This window comes from Macrobrachium nipponense, chromosome 9, assembly GCF_015104395.2.
Source record: "Macrobrachium nipponense isolate FS-2020 chromosome 9, ASM1510439v2, whole genome shotgun sequence".
NCBI lineage: Eukaryota > Metazoa > Arthropoda > Malacostraca > Decapoda > Palaemonidae > Macrobrachium > Macrobrachium nipponense.
The window spans coordinates 59,397,255-59,407,254 of NC_061110.1; the positions used below are offsets into that span (position 1 = coordinate 59,397,255).

General features: G+C 37.4%; 1 protein-coding gene across 4 annotated transcripts in view; it reads right to left on the bottom strand.

Annotated features, from left to right (window-relative positions):
* Positions 1–10,000, bottom strand: part of LOC135218634 (uncharacterized) — a 74,104-nt gene that overhangs the window by 26,804 nt on the left and 37,300 nt on the right. The window contains exon 1 of one of the 4 annotated variants that reach the window (XM_064255073.1): positions 8,732–8,854. The exons of the other annotated variants lie outside the window; for them this stretch is intronic. The gene's annotated coding sequence lies outside the window, so the exon portion shown is untranslated. Of the gene's footprint in view, positions 1–8,731; positions 8,855–10,000 lie in introns of those variants that run through there. 4 annotated transcript variants of the gene reach the window in all.

The following is a 10,000-nucleotide window of genomic DNA, read 5'->3' on the forward strand; positions in this document are numbered from 1 at the left end:
AATCGATATGAAACCCCGTCTACCATGTTAGCCCAATTTGATAGCGTTTCGACAAACACGTAGCCTTTCGTTATTGAAAATTAAATCATTACAATCGAACAGTGATACATTTATTATATACATTGAGCTACAAATTTTCCTTTAATATTCTAAATTCACCTCTACCTCGGAATTGATATATTTTTCATATATGTACCGAAGGGGAATTTTTTAGTTGATAACAATTTCGCCCCCACATGGGATCGAACCACTGTCCAAGTGGACGGGAAACGAAATCAGGAAACCCAGTGACGCTATCAAGTCAGCTAAACAGAGACGCTATAAGTTTGTATCGATTCTGACCTTACAATTCACCTCGATCTCGGTGATTCGTAATTAGAATCGATATGAAACCCCGTCTACCATGTTAGCCAATTTGAGCGTTTGACACACGTAGCCTTGTTATGAATAATCATCACATCGAACCGTGATTCATTTATATATCATTGAGCTACAAATTTCCTTTAATATCTAAATTCACTCTACCTCGGAATTGATATATTTTCATATATGTACCGAAAGGGAATTTTTTTAGTTGATAACAATTTCGCCCCCCATAGGGGATCGAACCACTGGTCCAAGGTGGACGGGGTGGAACGAAAATCATAGACCCCAGTGACGGCTATCAAGTCAGCTAAAACAGAGACGCTATAAGTTTGTATCGATTCTGACCTTACAAATCACCCTCGATCTCGGTGTATTCGTAATTAGAATCGATATGAAACCCCGTCTACCATGTTAGCCAATTTGAGCGTTTGACACGCGTAGCCTTGTTATGAATAATCATCACATCGAACCGTGATTCATTTATATGTCATTGAGCTACAAATTTCCTTTAATATCTAAATTCACTCTACCTCGGAATTGGTATATTTTCATATATGTACCGAAGGGGAATTTTTGTAGTTGATAACAATTTTGCCCCCACATGGGATCGAACCACTGTCCAAGTGGACGGGTGAACGAAATCAGGACCCAGTGACGCTATCAAGTCAGCTAACAGAGACGCTATAAGTTGTATCGATTCTGACCTTACAAATCACCCTCGCTCTCGGTATATTCGTAATTAGAATCGATCGGAATTGATATATTTTCATATATGTACCGAAGGGGAATTTTTTTAGTTGATAACAATTTCGCCCCCACATGGACAGTGGTTCGATCCCATGTGGGGGCGAAATTATGATATATAAATGAATCACGGTTCGATGTGATGATTATTCATAACAAAGCTACGTGTGTCAAAACGCTCAAATGGCTAACATGGTAGACGGGGTTTTCATATCGATTCTAATTACGAATAACCACCGAGATCGAGGGTAGCTTTGTAAGGTCAAAGAATCTGATACAAAACTTTTATAGCGTCTCTGTTAGCTGACCTTGATTAGCGTCACTGGGGGTTCCTGATTTCGTTCCCGCCCACTTGGACATTTGTTCGATACCATGTGGGGGCGAAATTGTTATCAAACTTAAAAAAAATTCCCCTTCGGTACATATATGAAAATATATCAATTCTGAAGTAGAGGAATTTAGATATTAAAGGAAATTTGTCGCTCAATGATATATAAATGAATCACGGTTCGATGTATGATTATTCATAAAAAGGCTACGTTGTCAAACGCTTCAAAATTGGCTAACAAGGTAGACGGGGTTTCATATCGATTTCTAATTACGAATACACCGAGATCGAGGGTGATTTGTAAGGTCAGAACGAATACAAACTTATAGCGTCTCGTTAGCTGACTTGATAGCGTCACTGGGGTCCTGATTCGTTACCGCCACTGGACATTTGTTCGATACCAGTGGGGTGCGAAATTGTTATCAACTTAAAAAATTCCCTTCGGGTAAATATATTGAAAATATATCAATTCTGAGGTAGAGTGAATTAGATATTAAAGGAAATTTTGTTTAGCTCCCAATGAAATATAAATGAATCACCCCGGTTCGATGTGATGATTCATAAAAAAGGATACGTGTGTCAAACGCTCAATTGGCTAAAAGGAAGGTAGACGGGCGGTTCATATCGATTCTAATTACGAATACACGAGATCGAGGGTTTGATTTGTAAGGTCAGAATCGATACAAACTTCTATAGCGTCTTGTAGCTGACTGATAGCGTCACTGGGTCCGATTTCGTTCCTGTCCACTTGGACAGTGGTTCGATCCCATGTGCGAAATTGTTATCAAACTAAAAAAATTCCCCTTCGGTACATATAAGAAAAAATATATCAATCGAGGTAGAGTGAAATTTAGATATTAAAGGAAATTTGTAGCTCAATGATATATAAAATGAATCATGGTTCGATGTGATGATTTATTCATAACAAGGCTACGTGTGTCAAACGCTCAAATTGGCTAACATGGTAGACGGGGTTTCATATTCGATTCTAATTACGAATACACCGAGATCGAGGGTGAATTGTAAGGTCAGAATCGATACAAAACTTATAGCGCTCTGTTAGCTGACTTGATAGCGTCACTGGGTCCTGATTTCGTTCCGTCACTTGGACAGTTGGTTCGATCCCATGTGGGGCAAATTGTTATCAACTACAAAAAATTCCCCATCGGCTACATATATTGAAAATAAATAAATTCAATTCCGAGGTAGGTGAATTTAGGGTAATTAAAGGAAATTTGTAGCTCAATTCCGACGGTAGGGGAGTGAATTTAGGATATTAAGGGGAAATTTGTTAGGCTCAATGACATATAAATGAATCACGGTTCGATGTGATGATTATTCATAACAAGGCTACGTGTGTCAAACGCTCAAATTGGCTAACATGGTAGACGGGGTTTCATATCGATTCTAATTACGAATACACCGAGATCGAGGGTGATTTGTGTGGTCAGAATTGATATAAACTTATAGCGTCTCTGTTAGCTGAGTTGATAGCGTCACTGGGTCCTGATTTCGTTCCCGTCCACTTGGACAGTGGTTCAATCCTATGTGGGGGCGAAATTGTTATCAACTAAAAAAATCCCCTTCGTTACATATATGAAAATATATCAATTCCGAGGTAGAGTGTGAATTTAGATATTAAAGGAAATTTGTAGCTCAATGATATATAAATGAATCACTGTTCGATGTGATGATTATCATAACAAGGCTACGTGTGTCAAACGCTCAAATTGGCTACATGGTAGACGGGGTTTCATATCGATTCTAATTACGAATACACCGAGATCGAGGGTGATTTGTGTGGTCAGAATCAATACAAACCTTATAGCATCTCTGTTAGCTGACTTGATAGCGTCACTGGGTCCTGATTTCGTTCCCGTCCACTTGGGGGACAGTTTTGGTTCGATCCCATTGTGGTGGCAAAATGTTATCAACTAAAAAAATTCCCTTCGGTACATATATGAAAATATATCAATCCTTGAGGGTAGAGAATTTAGATATTAACGGAAAATTTGTAGGTCAATGATATTCTAAAATGAATACGGTTCGATGGATGATTATTCATAACAAAGGCTACGTGTGTTCAAACCGCTCCAAATTGGCAACATGGTAGACGGGGTTTCATATCGATTCTAACTTACGGAATATACCGAGAGCGAGGGTGATTTGTTTTAAGGTCAGAATCGATACAAACTTGATAGGTCTCTGTTAGCTGACTTGATAAGCGTCACTGGGTCTGATTTCGTTTCCCGTCCCACTTGGAACAAGTGGGTTTATGTCCCATGTGGGGGCAAAATGTTATCAACTACAAAAATTCCCCTTCGGGGGTACATATAAAAAAATAAAATAATCCAAATTCCGAGGTAGATGAATTTAGATATTAAAGGAAATTTTTGTAGCTCAATGACAATAATGAATCACGTTTCGATGTTGATGAATTTTATTTTCATAACAAGGCCTTACGCGTGTCAAACGCTCAAAAATTGGCTAACATGGTAGACGGGGTTTCATACGATTCTAATTACGCATACTCCGAGATCGAGGGGGAAAATTTGTAAGGTCAGAAATCGATCAAAGTTATAGCGTCCTCTGTTAGCTGACTGATAGCGTCACTGGGTCCTGATTCATTCCCGTCAACTTGGACAGTGGTTCGATCCCATGTGGGGGCGAAACTGTTATCAAAACTACAAAATTACCTTTCGGTACATATATGAAAATATATTCAATCGAGTAGAGTGAATTTAGATATAAAGAAATTCGTAGTCAATTGACATATAAGAATCACGGTTCGATGTGATGATATCATAACAATGCTAGCGTGTGGCAAAACGCTCAAATTGGCTCAACATGGTAGACGGGGTTTCATATCGATTCCTATACGGAATACACAAAGAGATCGAGGTGATTGTAAAGGTCAGAATCGATACAAAACTTATAGCGTCTCTGTTAGCTGACTTGATAGCGTCACTGGGTCCTGATTTCGTCCCGTCCACTTTGGACAGTGGTTCGATCCCATGTGGGGGCGAAATTGTATCAACTAAAAAACCCCTCCCTTCGGTACATATATGAAAATATATCAATTCGAGGTAGAGTGAATTTAGATATTAAAGGAAATTTGTAGCTGCATGATATAAATAAATGATCACTTGTTCGATGTGATGATTATCAAACAAGGCTACGGTGTGTCAAACGCTCAAATTGGCTAACATGGTAGCGGGGTTTCATATCGATTCTAATTACGAATACACCGAAGACGAGGGTGATTGTAAGGTCAGAATCGATACAAACTTATAGCGTTTTCATCTGTTTAGTGACTTGATAGCGTCTCCCCACTGGGTCCTGATTTCGCTTCCCGTACCACTGGACAGTGGTTCGATCCCATGTGGGGTGGCGAACCGAATAAAATTGTATTCAACTAAAAAATTCGCGTTGTACATATATGAAAACATATCAATTCCGAGGTAGAGTGAATTTAGATATTAAAGGAAATTTGTAGCTCAATGATATATAAATGAATCACGGTTCGATGTGATGATTATTCATAACAAGGCTACGTGTGTCAAACGCTCAAATTGGCTAACCATGTAGACGGGGTTTCATATCGATTACCTAATTGACGAATTACACCCGAGATCGAGGGTGATTTGGTAAGGTCAGAATTCGAATTACAAACTTATAGCAGGTCCTCTGTTAGCTGACTTGATAGATGTCACTGGGTCCTGATTTCGTTCCCGTCCACTTGGACATGGGTTCAATATATGAAAATATATCAATTCCGAGGTAGAGTGAATTTAGATATTAAAGGAAATTTGTATCTCACTGATATATAAATGAATCACGGTTCAATGTTGATGATATTCATAACAAAGGCTAGTGTGTTAAACGCTCAAATTGCTTTAACATGGTAGACGGGGTATCATATACGATTCTTAATTACGAATACACCGAGTCGAGGGTGATTTGTAAGGTCAGAATGATACAAACTTTTTTTTTTTTTTTTTTTTTTTTTTTTTTTTTATAGCATCTCTGTTAGCTGACTTTGATAGCGTCACTGGTCTGATTTCGTTCCCGTCCACTTGGACAGTGGTTCCGTCCCATGTGCGAATTGTTATCAACTAAAAAAAATTCCCCTTCGCGGTAACATATATGAAAATATATCAATTCGAGGGTAGAGTGAATTTAAGATAATTTAAGGAAATTGGTAGATCAATGATATATAAATGAATCCCCACGGTTCGATGTGATGATTATTCTATAACAAGGCATGTGTGTCAAAGCGCTCAATTGGCTAAAACATGGTTAGACAGGGATTCATATCGATTCATAATTACGAAATATATACGAGATCGAGGGTGATTTGTAAGGTCAGAATCGATACAAACTTATAGCGTCTCTGTTAGCTGACTTGATTGCGTCACTGGGTCCTGATTTCGTTCCCATACACTTGGACAGTGGTTCGATCCTGTGTGGGGGCGAAATTGTTTTCAACTAAAAAAATTCCCTTCGGTACATATATGAAAATTTATCAATTCCGAGGTAGAGTGAATTTAGATATTAAAGGAAATTTTTAGCTCAATAATATATAAATGAATCACTGTTTGATGTGATGATTATTCATACAAGGCTACGTGTGTCAAACGCTCAAATTGGCTAACATGATAGACGGGGTTTCATATCGATTCTAATTACAAATACACAGAGATCGAGTATGATTTGTAAGGTCAGAATCGATACAAACTTATAGCGTCTCTGTTAGCTGACTTGATAGCGTCACTGGGTCCTGATTTCGTTTCCGTCCACTTGGACAGTGGTTCGATCCCATGTGGGGGCGAAATTGTTATCAACTAAAAAAATTCCCCTTCGGTACATATATGAAAATATATCAATTCCGAGGTAGAGTGAATTTAGATATTAAAGGAAATTTGTAGCTCAATGATATCTATGGAATCACTGTTCGATGTGATGATTATTCATAACAAGGCTACGTGTGTCAATCGCTCAAATTGGCTAACATGGTAGACGGGGTTTCATATCGATTCTAATTACGAATACACCGAGATCGAGGGTGATTTGTAAGGTAGTAATCGATACAAAACTTCTTTATAGCGTCTCTGTTAGCTGACTTGATAGAGTCACTGGGTCCTGATTTCGTTCCCGTCCACTTGGACAGTGGTTCAATCCCATGTGGGGGCAAAATTGTTATCAACTAAAAAAATTCCCCTTCGGTACATATATGAAAATATATCAATTCCGAGGTAGAGTGAATTTAGATATTAAAGGAAATTTGTAGCTCAATGATATATAAATGAATCACGGTTCGATGTGATGATTATTCATAACAAGGCTACGTGTGTCAAACGCTCAAATTGGCTAACATGGTAGACGGGGTTTCATATCGATTCTAATTACGAATACACCGAGATCGAGGGTGATTTGTAAGGTCAGAATTGATACAAACTTATAGCATCTCTGTTAGCTGACTTGATAGCGTCACTGGGTCCTGATTTCGTTCCCGTCCACTTGGACAGTGGTTCGATCCCATGTGCGAAATTGTTATCAACTAAAATACTTCCCCTTTGGTACATATATGAAAATATATCAATTCCGAGGTAGAGTGAATTTAGATATTAAAGGAAATTTGTAGCTCAATGATATATAAATGAATCACGGTTCGATGTGATAATTATTCATAACAAGGCTACGTGTGTCAAACGCTCAAATTGGCTAACATGGTAGACGGGGTTTCATATCGATTCTAATTACGAATATACCGAGATCGAGGGTGATTTGTAAGGTCAGAATCGATACAAACTTATAGCGTCTCTGTTAGCTGACTTGATAGCGTCACTGGGTCCTGATTTCGTTCCCGTCCACTTGGACAGTGGTTCGATCCCAGTGTGGGGGCAAATTGTTTTCAACTAAAAAAATTCCCCTTCGGTACATATATGGAAAATATATCAATTCGAGGTAGAGTGAATTTAGATATTAAAGGAAATTTGTAGCTCAATAATATATAAATGAATCACGGTTCGATGTGATGATTATTCATAACAAGGCTACGTGTGTCAAACGCTCAAATTGGCTAACATGGTAGACGGGGTTTCATATCGATTCTAATTACAAATACACAGAGATCGAGTGTGATTTGTAAGGTCAGAATCGATACAAACTTATAGCGTCTCTGTTTAGCTGACTTGATAGCGTCACTAGGGTAACCTGATTTCGTTCCCGTCCACTTGGACAGTGGTTCGATCCCATGTGGGGGCGAAATTGTTATCAACTAAAAAAATTCCCCTTCGGTACATATATGAAAATATATCAATTCCGAGGTAGAGTGAATTTAGATATTAAAGGAAATTTGTAGCTCAAACGATATATAAATTGAATCACGGTTCGATGTGATGATTATTCATAAACAAGGCTACGTGTGTCAAAACGCTCAAATTGGCTAATATATATATATATATATATATATATATATATATATATATATATATATATATATATAAACATACATACATTTTTCGTAGTTTATCCATATGAAATCAGGACGTATTTCGAAGCTAACCAAACCTTTTTAATATAATTTAAAGCTCAAGAAATAGTATTTAAGCACACGAAAACATTTTTGCAATATTCCCCCTCTCTCCATCCGATCTTCAGAGACATTCTTCCGATCGTGGCTAAAAATTTACTTGCATGAGAAATATAATTGATATATTCATATAATCTCTTAATTTTCTAAGTGAGCTTATTCATATACAGTCGCTTAGTTGACCAAAATTTTACACGAAACATACCAAATTAAAGTGACGAGATATTAGTTATAGGCTTACTTGAAGCAACAGTAACATTATTATAAAGATTTTGTGTAGGCATGGCATCTTCTTTTAAATTTCGGACAGCCTTAGGGCAGTAATTGAGCAATTCGTGCCTAAGGATTCTGGCAAAATCATTGGGTAGGAAATGTGACGAACAATTTCGTGCAGTTTTGTCATTGATACCATCATTTCTTTTGCATATATTTACCCACTTCTTAAATAGTTCTGCATCTTTTGGGAAACTGTAAACTAATTTTTTCACTTCCATCAGTTATATTGGTCTTATAAGAATATGAGCACCCATACGTGGCACATATTACCATGATGAATCTGTCCTCGTAAATGAAAACATAAACATATGTGAAAAAAACGCGGGATATTTCCCGCCTATGAGTCGCCTGGCTGAACTATCCAAGTCTCCAGGTGACGTCATGCGCATGAGCGTTGAAAACGGAACCTCTAGGTAACTCACCTTATTTTAGACTTAGTCCATCTTGGGCGGCACTACAGGGATGATCTGATGTAGATATGAGTGAAAAAGGGTAAATAACATCCAGAACGACAATCCGCCCTTTGTTCGAGGCGGCTGTCGGATTTAGTCTCAATGCCGTTATCACGCAAGCTTGTGATAACCTTCCTTTCGCAACATATAGGTCCCATCCCCCCCCCCCTCCCCCCACACCTCAACAACCCGGGTCCCAGGCTCTGATTCTCCTCACCTCGCGCCCATGACGCCCCTCGTCTTAAATGGCAGTGTGAGATGATAGGCTAGCTATGGAAACGACTGCTATGGACCGAGAAATATCAACGTACAGTTCAACATAGGAATGATGCATGGGCATTTAAAAGAAAAGAACCAACATCTGCCGTATAACAAAAATAATAAATCTAATTACAATGACATTGGGTACACACATGCGACATACATATATACATACATACGTGTGTTCATGCACACACATACAGCACATATGCATATATACATACATACATACTATATATATATATATAAATAAATATATATATATATATATATATATAATATATATATATATATATATGCTTAAAAAATCACAGTAGATGCACGTTAATTCAGTATATAAGCAAATGGCTCAAGAAAATGACAGGCAGAAGTTCATTACCAAGCACTTTCATGTGTTGTTTATTCAGGTACCGTCAGGGCACAACACGTGAAAACGAATGGTACTGAACTTCTGCCTGTTAATTTCCTGTGGTATTCACGTATGTATATATATATATATATATATATATATATATATATATATATATATATATATATATATATATATATATGTATGTATATATATATATATATATATATATATATATATATATATATATATATATATATATATATTTGGTAAATATATGTATGTGCATTAAGCTACAAATGTCCTTTAAAATCCAATTCGCTCTACCTCGGAATTAATATATTTTCATACATGTTAACTGAAGGCAATCATTTAGTCAATAATCATTTTGTCCTCTCGTGGATTCAAACCAGCAGACAGAGGAGAAATCAAGACTTCATTGACGTTGGCCGACTTGTTGGCCGAGTCGGTAACATCTCTGAAGTCCTGATTTCTCCTGTGTGTGCTGGTTCGAATCCACGAGAGGACGAAATTATTATCAACAAAAAAATTCCCCTTTCGATTAACATATATAAAAATATAATTCCGTAGTAGAGTGAATTGGATATTAAAGGATATTTCGTAGCTAA